Here is a 12,253-nt window from a genome sequence, read left to right on the forward strand (position 1 = left end):
ACTTTTAACTCAAATCTTTGCTTCTAGGGGGGGTCCCTGGAACAAAACATTTTCAGATGGGGGGGGGGGGGGTCTGTAGCTAAATGCATATCACTTTGGGGGTCCTTGACATGAAAAGGTTTCAGAACCACTGATAGCCTATGTATATAGTAACATACGTTGTTTTTTTGTTTTGTTTTTTTGTTAGGATTTAGAAGACATTTGTAGAATCCCCCAGAAGCAAAGATTTGAGTTAAAATGTTCGCTTTAAAAATATATATATATTCAAAGATTTGCACACATTTTCACGATAAAAATAAATAAATAGCAGATCTACAAGCTCATTGGGCGGCACTCGGTGCCGCGCTATGAGCTTGTATGTCTGCTATTTTTGAATAGCTCTAAGTATGAAACGATGGTTAAAGTGGTTACTCCAGAAGCGTTCCCGATTTGAATGGGTTAAAATTCAATGTAAATGATATGATCATGATGTTGTTCCAACGCGGGATCCGTCCTGTACACTCTGAGAGTTACATTTACACTGAGGATTTTACAGACCGGTGTCTCGGAAATGGAAAATCATTATCGTCTCTGTCGGGTGGAAACCTCTAGACCCTCCAGAAAAACACGGACAAAAATCCTTGATTATGCGGGCTGAAACTCTTGATTATGCGGGCTAAAACCCTTGATTATGCGGGCTAAAACTCTTGATTATGCAGGGCTAAAATCCTTGATTATGCGGGCTAAAACTCTTGATTATGCAGGGCTAAAATCCTTGATTATGCGGGCTAAAACTCTTGATTATGCGGGCTAAAACTCTTGATTATGCAGGGCTAAAATCCTTGATTATGCGGGCTAATACTCTTGATTATGCGGGCTAAAACCCTTGATTATGCGGGTTAAAATCCTTGATTTTGCGATGAAATATGCAGGGTTTTTTGCAATTTTATGCGGTGAAATTGCGGGAAGTTGTGAAATATGCGACATGCGAAACGTTGCGAAATATGTGAAAAGTTGCGAAATATGCGATGCGAAGCGCATATTATGCAATGCGATGCGGCCTTTTTGAAAAAACGTTACCCCCACATAATTATGCGCCATTTTGCGTTAAATTCTGCGTTCGCATAATAGCATTTTTCTGGAGGTCTATCATATGTCCTTATCTGTTATCTTTCAGGATTTAAATTCAAAAACGGCAAAAGTAGCAGATCTCGAGTTTAGATGTAGAGTTGTAGATCTGCTCATTTAGATGCTTTTGTGTGACACAATATGATCAAGTAGGGCCTTCATTTACGGGAAAAAAAAGTTAAAATATGCAATATGGAGATGAGAGGTTTCTGCCCGACAGCAACGATGTCAAACGGGGGGTTCTGTGGTGGCCTAATGCAGTGGTTCCCAAACAGTGGGTCGGGACCCATCTTTGGGTCGCGGACCAATTCTTATGGGTCGCGAGTAAATGTCCCTTTTACTTTTTACTTTACTACAATTAGTTTCTAATTATTACATTTTCAAAAATAAATCCAAAACGATGCAAAAAAATGTATGAATTCAAAAGAAATGTCATGATTTTTCAAAATAATGTAATGAATAAATAAAAGAAGGGGAAAAAAAGAAAACGAATGTTTGAGAAGTAGTGAAAATAGCCCATCTACAATCTCACAACGTGTGAGCTTGTAGATCGGCTATTTTCACTAGCTTGGGTCTATAGGGAGACAAATTTCTCTTCTGGATTTCGAGCTAATAAGTTTGGGGACCACTGGTCTTATATGCATATGAACCTGGGGGTCCTTGGCATTAATAAAGGTTGAGAATCAGTGCTCTAGGGTGTCTAGATAAGGCCTTTGATCCCCTGACTGAGGATTCAAAGATGGCCGCTGCTGCACCTGTCTGAATCCTGATTGTTTTACAGCATTGGTTCTCTAACAGGTTCATGTCAAGCAGTGGTGGAAAGTAACTAAGTACATTTACTTAAGTATGTCCAATTTCCAATACTTTTACTTCTACTCCACTACATCTCAGAGGCAAATATTGTACTTTTACTCCACTTCAATTATTTGAAAACTTTAGTTACTTTTTAGATATAAATGATGATGTTATGAAACATACATTAACCACTTTAGTCCTCTTTTATACCTAGGCTATTTTCAAACATTTTAGTACTTTTACTTTTGGTACTTTAAGTACATTTTGATGCCAATACTTTTGTACTTTTACTCAAGTAGATTTTGAATTCTGGACTTTTACTTGTAACAGAGTATTTCTATATTGCAGTATAGGTACTTTTACTTAAGTAAAGAAGTTGAGTACTTTTTCCACCACTGATGTCAAAGAGACAAGGACCCCCAGCGAGGATATATGTATTATCAAGGCACTCCAAAGGAATGCATAACGTAATTCTCTGATTCTCTTGTTCTTTTCTGTACACTGATGTATAATAATAAAGTGTATTACAGGTCAGTGTTTCTGTACTGTATCTATGGACTGACACGACCGCTTCCCATTCATGGCAAAATCCTACCAACACCTGTTGCTGTATCCAATATTCAGGGAATATCGGCAGTGTTTTACATCTTGATAGAGAGTGGCAGCAACATACACATGGCTGCTCATTAGAGCATGCCCTGGGTTACATCTGGGACAAATGCGGTGCTCTTAGATTGATTTGCGCATAAATATCCCTATGGCCCTGGACTGTAATACGTTTCTTTTAGCTGTTCTGTCAAATATCAAATTAGAAATTTTACACTTTACTATGTTTCCCTAATCATAAGTATTCTGAACATTTTGAGCACCTCAGTAAATCTGTAGCTCCAACGGTTTAGCAAGATGGTCATTTTGGGTATTTCATCCCGGATAGAGAATTAGTCACAGTTCCTAAGTTGTTCCCTGGGGTCATATTGGCCTAAGTACTAACATTTTAGTACTTTTACTTTTGGTACTTTACGTACATTTTTATGCCAACACCTTTGTACTTTTACTCAAGTAACATTTGAACATTACTTGTAACAGAGTATTTTTATATTGTGGTATTGCCACTTTTAAGTACAATATCTGAGTACTTCTTCCACCACTGTCAGAGAATAGTTTGGGTAATATTTCATACATGGGAATCTAAATGTATTTTTTTTCCCCCTACATTGACCATCTTAATGGAGATAAGATGCTGGTTTCCTTTTCCAGCAGCACTTGGCAAAACTGCTGTTCAGACGCCATCTAGTGTCCATCAGCAGACACTACATGTGTCTGACTATGGCTGCTATAAACCACCTCTCACACCTTTTCATGTCAAGGACCCCCAAATTAATGTATGCATTTGGCCACGGACCCCCATATGAAATGATGTTGTGCCAGGGCAGGGACCCCCAGGGCCCCCCAGAAGAGAAGATTTATGTTAAGAAATTAAACATTTTTAAACGTTTCCCACACATTTTCCAGATTTTTCAAAAAATTTCTAAAATATCAGTGGCGTGCTGTGAGCTTGTATATCTGATATTTAATATGGATAAAGTGGTTAAAATGATTGTGATGCTGTATTAAATCATTTTGCTGGGGACCCCCTGAAACCTCACCAAGGACCCCTGGGGGTCCTCGGACCCCACTTTGAGAAACAGAAGCTATAAATAAAACAAGTTCATATTGATGTGTGGTTTTAAATAGACAATTTATTAAAATATGTAAATTGTCTCATTAAATATGCACGATTTAAACTACAAGAAGAATCACATATCAGCTGAATGTCCAACATGTTTTATTATTATTTTTTACACATATGCATATTGAGAATAGATGGACTTTACTTGTAACAGAGTAGCTATGTTTATATTATCACTACTTTTATTATAACAAGTTTATCATTTGTTTATAATAATTTAAGTTAATATAAAAGTTTGAATATAAGCTACTTCTTCCACCACTCATCTACTATCACAGGAAGAGAGAGAGAGAGAGAGAGAGAGAGAGAGAGAGAGAGAGAGAGAGAGAGAGAGAGAGAGAGAGAGAGAGAGTGAGTGAGTGAGTGAGTGAGTGAGTGAGTGAGTGAGTGAGTGAGTGAGTGAGTGAGTGTGTGAGTGTGTGTGTGTGTGTGTGTGTGTGTGATGCCTTGTGTGTGCTCACAAGGCATCGCTTTGCTACTCGTTGTGAGCTTGCAGATCAGCTATTTTCACTAGGCTGAAGTGGTTAATGTATGTTTTGTAATAATAATAAAAATGTACAAAGTAACTATAACTAATGTTTTCAAATAATTGTAGTAGAGTAAAAGTACAATATTTGACTCTGAGATGTAGTGTAGTAGAAGTAAAAGTATTGGAAATTGGAAATACTCAAGTAAAGCACAAACACCTCAAAATTGTACTTAAGTACAGTACTTGAGTAAATGTACTTAGTTACTTTACACCACTGCAGCATCCTCCACACAGGAGTTGATGATTTAGTGTTGATTACTTGAAAGCAGGGATCAATTCACTCTGCAGGAAGAAGATCCGGTTGGAAAACGGAAACGGAAATGATGCGTCCGCGTACACGTTCAACACACCGGATCCAGTAGGCGGGGCTTTAGACCGGATGTGAATATGGGTTTAAATTGGGCGCAGGCGCACCACGCCTGCTTGATTTGAATAGTTTTGTTTGCGACGCGCAACAGTACTCTGCTCTGTGAAGGTAAAACTGATGTTTGATTTACATCAACATGACACGTTTTTATCCACTAATATTTAACACCATTATTATTTAAGCATTCGAGGTGTTATAGGACTGTGAATCATTATGACACCAAAATGGACATAAATATGAAATATTGTGTTTTATAACCGAGGGAGAAAATGCATCAAACTAGTCATTTTGATCAGTTTTTACCTCATTGATATGCAAATAAGTAAAAATTGAGAAAATACAACTATAATAGTCTTGATTCAAGGCTATTGCAACAAACATTTGTTCCAAATGATCACAACTAAATGTCACCTAAAGTTTAAACCTGGCTTAAACCACACTCACTGTGTGGGGGTTTGTAGATCTAACCCCACCATACAAACATTACATTCATGTGGGTTTATAATCTATTTAGGCTTTAAGACTGGTCAGGGATTTTATTTATGGTGATCGAGTCTGATGTTTGTTGTTAGTTTTAAACGTCTCATAAATCCCCATAAATGAGCCCAATCCAACATATAATGCGTTTAAACCCAAAGACACGGATGTTACCCGTCCATATGGGTCAGGTTCGTTCCGTAATATTACTTAACGTTGAAGAAAGACGTGTTTTAATCACGCGTGTGTCTGAACGCCATTCTATTTCCACATTCACTTGGAGTGTAATACCTGCGGTCACCTGCAACAGTGCCACTTTCCCAAATAGTGTGGTTTTCTGTGTTTTAAGGCTCGTGCGTCTACATGTCTGTATACATTGTAAATATAAAGTTATTATCTTAAAGCCACAGATGTTATCCGTACGGGGTCTTGGTGTTCTCTTGATATTCAGTATAGTTTAATAAAGAAGTGTTTTAATCCCGTTTGTGGATGAACATCATTGTATTTCCTGGATTACACGGGGTGTAATACCGGCGTTCACCTGCTGCATCAGTGCCACTTACACTCATTGAATGATGTACATATATACACAGTGATGTTCTGACAGACCAGATTAAAGCATTTATTAATTGAATAATACGGAATATTGCTGAACACAAAGGGTTCATATGGTGGGATAACATCTGTAGCTTTGGGATAACACTTTATATTTAGAGTAATATACATTTATCAAGATGTTTGAGACTTTAACATGGAACTAACTACACACACTATTTTTTGGAGTGTTCAAGAACACTCCAAAAACTTGTTGAAAGTCTATTCTCGGACGTGGGAAGCCTCTCAGCACCCCACCTTCTCTGTATAATACACTTTTTGATCAGAAAAGAAAATATTTCACCGGAAGGCAAAAATCTGGTCAATAGAAACATTCCATTGACCAGATCTGTAGAGGGCGCAGTGGAGCAACCAAAAACATTTTTTTTCCTGGTGAAATATTATTTTCTGGCCAAAAAGTGTATTTTACAGAGAAGGTGAGGTGCTGAGAGGTCCCACCTCCGAGAATAGACTTTCAGCAACACAAAACAGCCTTTGTTTAGGTGTGTAGTGAAATCGTTTTGTTTATTTTCACTACTGTTGGAGCCCTCGCAGGACAGGAATTCCTTGTCTATAAGCAGAGCAGAGCGCCTGGCAGAGCGTTAGAAGTCACTGATGCTCTGGACCAGGGCTAGATCATAATAATAAAACCTTATTTGTACAGCACCTTTCACATTCATACTAGAGATAACGGCGCTACACTGTAACAGGAGATTAAAAACTCTATTTACTCTTTAGATTAATCTAAAATATCGATATCAAAATCGATAACAATAATGATGAGTCTTGATCCAAGGCTAAGGTGAAACTATAATCTCGTCTCCATTGGGAGGAAACCTCATTATGTCCAAAACCTTTTCAGGATTCAAAAATGGCAAAAGTAGCAGATCTACAAGCTCAAAACATGTCGCTTCGCGCCACGTTTCGAACTTGTAGATCTGCTACTGTTGATGCTTTATGCGACGCTGTAGCATAGATCAAGTAGGACGAGAGATTTTTGCCCGACAGTTTCGAACGTATGCTTAACACTAGCCTAAAATAAGTGTTAAATAGCTCTATATTCTGGTAGTTCTCGTTGCTATAGAGTGTTTGTTCAGTAACAATATTAAATAGCTCTATATTCTGGTAGTTCTCGTTGCTATAGAGTGTTTGTTCAGTAAAAGGAGTCTCCCATGTCTCTCCAGCTCTTTATTAAACAGAACATGCATTTTCAGTGCCTCTCCTGATTGGCTTACATTGTGTCACCTACCTGAACATGTACTATATTGTGTTTATTAAAGAGCTGGAGAGACCCCTGTGACCGAACAAACACTCTGTAGCAATGATTATATCAGAATATAATACTTTAACCTTTTACAAATATATACAAAACAAATATAACTTACCCTATCTTTAAGGAATATATATATATGTATTTTTTGTTTGTTTTTTTGTTTTACAATCTTAATAATCTATTCTACAATATATTATATGTAATATTGGTGTATATCTGTGTCTTGCAGGTTAATCATGTGGTGACCTTCTGCAGAGTGGACTGAATCTACTTCATACAGTGAGTTAAAAACGCTGAGTCATGGCTTCTAGCTATGACTCAGCGTTTGACTCACTGTATGAGTTCTTCAGTGAAGGTCCTGGATGGATGGAGTCATCAGGAGATAGCTGGTAATAGAGTGTCAGTAACTCAGGACAAGGGGCTTGAAGATGGAACCTCGATGGAGTCGACGCAGCAACGAGGCCCTGAGTAGCTGAAACGTATAACGGTGCCAACGAACGCTCTCCGTTTGAGATACAAGGCGTACGGTGCTCGGGACGTGGTGCCATACAACCTACGCGGCTCTATTAATACCAGCTATCTTCAACCACGCGGCGGGAGGCCCCGCACGGTACGTACCTGGATCACACCTGGCCAGCAGTGGTGGAAAGTAACTAGGTGCATTTACTTGAGTACTGTATTAAGTGCAATTTTAAGGGATTTGTACTTTCCTTGAGTATTTCCAAATTTCGATACTTTTACTTTTACTCCACTACATCTCGGATCCAAATATTGTACTTTTTACTTCACTACATTTATTTGAAAACTTTATTTTAGTTACTTTGTAGATTTTGACTATAATTACAAAAAAAATATTAACCACTTCAGCCCTATATAATTTTGGCCATTTGAAATTAGCCGATCTACAAGCTCACAATGCGATGCGACTCATTGTGAGCTTGTAGATCGGCTATTTTCAAAAGATTTTAATATATTTTGTAAACTTGTGAAACAGGATATTCTACATAATGTGTACTTTTTTTATTTTTGGTACTTCAAGTACATTTTGATACCAGTACCTTTGTACTTTAACTCAAGTGAATTTTGAATTCTGGACTTTAACTTGTAACAGAGTATTTCTACATTGCAGTAGTGATACTTTTACTTAAGTAAAAGCAAATCAGTATTTTCTTCCACCACTGCTGGCCATTATAAACTAGGGCTGTGTCACCATTACAAAATGGAAGTTGACGATTCATTGTCACATGATTGATTGTGATCAAAGATTTAATTGTGTTTGACGTTGAGCATTGGAACATTATGAATACAAATGTAGTTTATTTTTGGCTTTTAGGGCTTCGTAAACAAAAGTTGCGCAAGGTAGATATGACACATAATATACATCATTTAATTACAACAAATACATTCATAGTGGGATTAGCAGAGTGGAAATAGCCAATCTACAAGCTCAAAACGTGTCGCATCGCAACAAGTTTTGAGCTGGTAGATCTGCTATTTCCACAAAATGTTTGAAAATATATGAACATTTTTAACATATGACGATTATGCAAAACATAATTGCAAATTCAAATAATTGCAATTAGGCTATTACGTAATAATTGTGACCGGTCTAGTATAAACCCTAGGGTTTTTATACTCATGGTAACTGATGGCTGATATCAGACATCACTTTGAGAGCCACTGGTCTAGCGGCTGAGAGCTGAACCAAGACGTCTGTGGTTTTATTTTCGAGCCGAATCCCAACCCTCAACATTCTGCCTCCTCCAGTGTTATGGAGAAATTGGTGACCTGACAAAAGATGTGTCCATCGTGTCCATCACATGTCAAACATCCAAAGTAAATGACTGCTGTTAGTTTATGAACAGAGTTGCTCTGTTCATAAACAAACGGTTGTTATTTACATTTGGACATGGTGATGTTTTTGTGAAGTCCACGAGATGGTCGCATGTTTTCTGAAGGTCACCAATTTCACTGTAATACACAGCCATGCTGGAGGTAGGAGGCACAAACTGGAGTTTTGGAATCAGCGGCCATATTGGAAATAAATCGGGCCTCTTACTCACTTCCCTTCACAGGTGTTACGATGATGCTAATGAAGGCTCTGTTCCAAATGGACCCTTACGGGTGTGTAACTCTTGAGTGTACAGATGGAAACAAATTACAGTCCATTTGGTTCCATTTGTACACTCTCAGAGTTATGGGTGTCCTTTGAGAACCACTGTGCTGCACTAAATAGAACAAAGCCTTCATTTGTATCATTGGTAACGTGGTAATGTGAAGGAAGTAAGGAACAGGCCCAATCCTTGGCCAAATGAATATTCATGTGGGGGTCCTTGATATGAAAACATTTGAGAGCCAATGTCTTTAGTTGTTTCTGAAACTTGATGAAATGATAAGCGTTGTAGACTTTACTTGAACATGGTGTTTGATACAGGAACAGATGGCACCTCTTTGCTAAATTGGCAATGTTTCTCCCAAAATGTAAAGCAAAATGAAGAATTTGCAAAATGTTCTTAAAGCAGGGGTCTTCAACAGGGGGTCTGGGACCCAGAGTTACTACAGGGGGTCCGCCAAATCTTTTTTACATTAACCACTTGAACCCTAGCATCCCTTTGCTGAGGAGAACTTAAGCCAAAAATAGCAGATCTACAAGCTCACAACGCCTCGCGCTGCGAGGCGTAGTGAGCTTGTAGATCGGCTATTTTTTAGCAAAGAGTTATAGGTGTAGAGGGGAAAAAGGAGCAGCAAAAGTTTATCTCAAACACAATTCTATACAATATAGAAAGGGTCCCTGCTTCATCTCTCTCTCAGCTAGGGGGTCCTTGGCCTGAAAACGTTGAAGACCCCTGTCTTAAAGGGATAGTTTAAAACACTTTTTCCTATGGATTAGTCACCCCATGGAGACTTGAATTCATGGATATGTTTTTGTTTTTGTCTCATTCCTAAACCAATAATTTGATGACCGGCAGCGGTTCCGGTAGGAGACACAAAGAGTCTCCTTTGTGCCTACCGGTCCATAATTCAAGGCTCCATGGGGTGACTAATCGATAGAAAAAAGTATGTTTTTGGGTGGACTATCCCTTTAAGTAATATAAAGTATACATGATGTGAACATGTACGGGTGGGTACATCATTATCAGACCTAAAACATATTGTTTTATGCCCACAGTGGCTGTAGGCCAGTCAAGCGTCTTCAAATCATGTACTTAAAGGAGTAGTTCACCCAAAAAATCACGTATTTTCTATAAATTGCACACCCCATGAAGCCTTGAATTCATGATTTAGTTTTTGTCTCATTACTAAGCCAATGATTTGATGACCGGGTGTATTTCCGGTAGGAGACACAAATAATTGACTTTGTGTATCCTACCGGATACATTAGCCGGTAGGAGACGGGAATCTAATTATTGGCATAGGAATGCGACAAAAACAAATCCATGAATTCAAGGCTTCATGGCGTGTGCAATTGATAGAAAATAAGTCATTTTGTGGGTGAACTACTCCTTTAAGTTACTTAATTACTTACTTTGAGGAATAGAAATGTCCAATTACACATTGAAGTGCCCACTTTTCCCGGTTGCCCACTCTTCTAGTTACAAAAATGTTGATTTATTTTCAAACATGTTCAATGTTCATGTACAATACAATTAAATCCTTAATCACAATTACTCAAGTAAAATGCCATAATGGTGACACAGCCCTGTCAGTGACCAGCTTATGGCTCTACAGACCATCTTGGCTTCCAAAATGTCACCCTGTAAGGCCTGCTCAACTCAACGTTTTTGTTGTCTTTTTTGTGTCTTTACAGAACACAAAGATGACAAGAAGAAGAAGTCCGTAAGTGAAGATGGCAGGAAGGTAGGAACCTTTTGATTTCAGCTGCTGCTTGTTAAGGGGGCTACATGCTACCATACCATGTATGTGGTCATTTACGTCGTCTATCGTTTCACGTCATTTGCATCGCGTGATTTGTGGGTAAAGCTTCATCACGTTGGTCCACATCACATAGGACCATGTGCCTTTCTGTGATGTGGATTTATGTGATTTTATTTATTGTTTCACGTCATTTGCGCCCAAAGCTTTGATCACATCGGTCCACATCCCATACGACCATATGTGGTCGTAACTTCTCCTCTTTTTCTCTATTCTTTGCTTTAATAAAGCAATAACAACATTATTTGTTTTTATTTACTTTTGTGTCTGAGTTATTTGATCGATTTTTTATTTTTGTCTATCTTTCTTTTCACAAACACATTTCTTTCTTCTTGCCTGTCTATTGCACTAGTTCTTCACTAGTGGTTTGTGTGTACAAATGTATGTGATGTGGAGCTATGTGATTTATATCTGGTATCATTATGGTAGCATGTAGCCCCATTAACACTGTGTTAACAGTCATCTATGCTGTAGGTCTGTGCAAACTAAAAGAGAAAGCAAATGATGTGCGCTGTGTCATTTGCTTCTTTCTTAGTGTTTTTTTTATTTCATTTGCTGTTGTCGTGGCTGCTGTTCAAGGTAAGTGATAGTAGTGACACGGTCTATCATTGGTTGTCGGGCAGAAACCTTGTATCTCCATATATATATATATATATATGTATATGTATATGTATATGTATATGTATATGTATATATATATATATATAATTTTTTTTTGTCGTAAATACATTTCTTTACTTGGTCATACCGTGTGACGGTGTCACACACTAAAGCAGTACAAACGGCCGATCTACAAGCTCACAACGCAAAGATCATGATAATTACATTGGATCCATTGGCACGCAGGTTATTTTGTGTCTATTTTAAAAAGTAACAATTTTGGACATACAAGGTTTCTGCCTGACCTCCATACTTTAACTTCCCCTCTTTTCTCTTCATTATTTGCTTGAATAAAGTTATAACTTTTTTTCCTTCTAGTGTGTCTTTGAGTTTTTTTGTATGTACAAATGGAACCAAATGGACCCATCACTGGTCCATTTGGTTCTATTTGTAGTACTGACAGTATACGTATCCAGGCTGTTTATGTAATGACAGGGTACAGTATATGTAGGCCTACGCTAAGCTGTATACTATAGTGACAGGGTACAGTATATGTATACTAGGTTGTATAATATAGTGACAGGGTATAGTATATGTGGCTCTTGGTCACATAGCAAACTCACATAGTTAAACCTATTTGTGCTTTATCTATTTTTGATAAAGTTAAAAATATAGATTTTTTTTGCCCTGTCATAGTATCAACTAAACATTTTTTTAGCTTTAACTGTAAAATTTGCACTATCAGCGCCGCTTGCGTTGCGTCATTTAACGGGTGGCGGGCCAGCGGTTTGCATCGTTTGCGTTCAATGCCCGTCATTCGTGAAGAATATGTAAGGGACTGGACCAGTG

The sequence above is a fragment of the Gymnoscopelus microlampas genome (genome assembly GCF_963454915.1).
Source record: "Gymnoscopelus microlampas genome assembly, chromosome: 1".
NCBI lineage: Eukaryota > Metazoa > Chordata > Actinopteri > Myctophiformes > Myctophidae > Gymnoscopelus > Gymnoscopelus microlampas.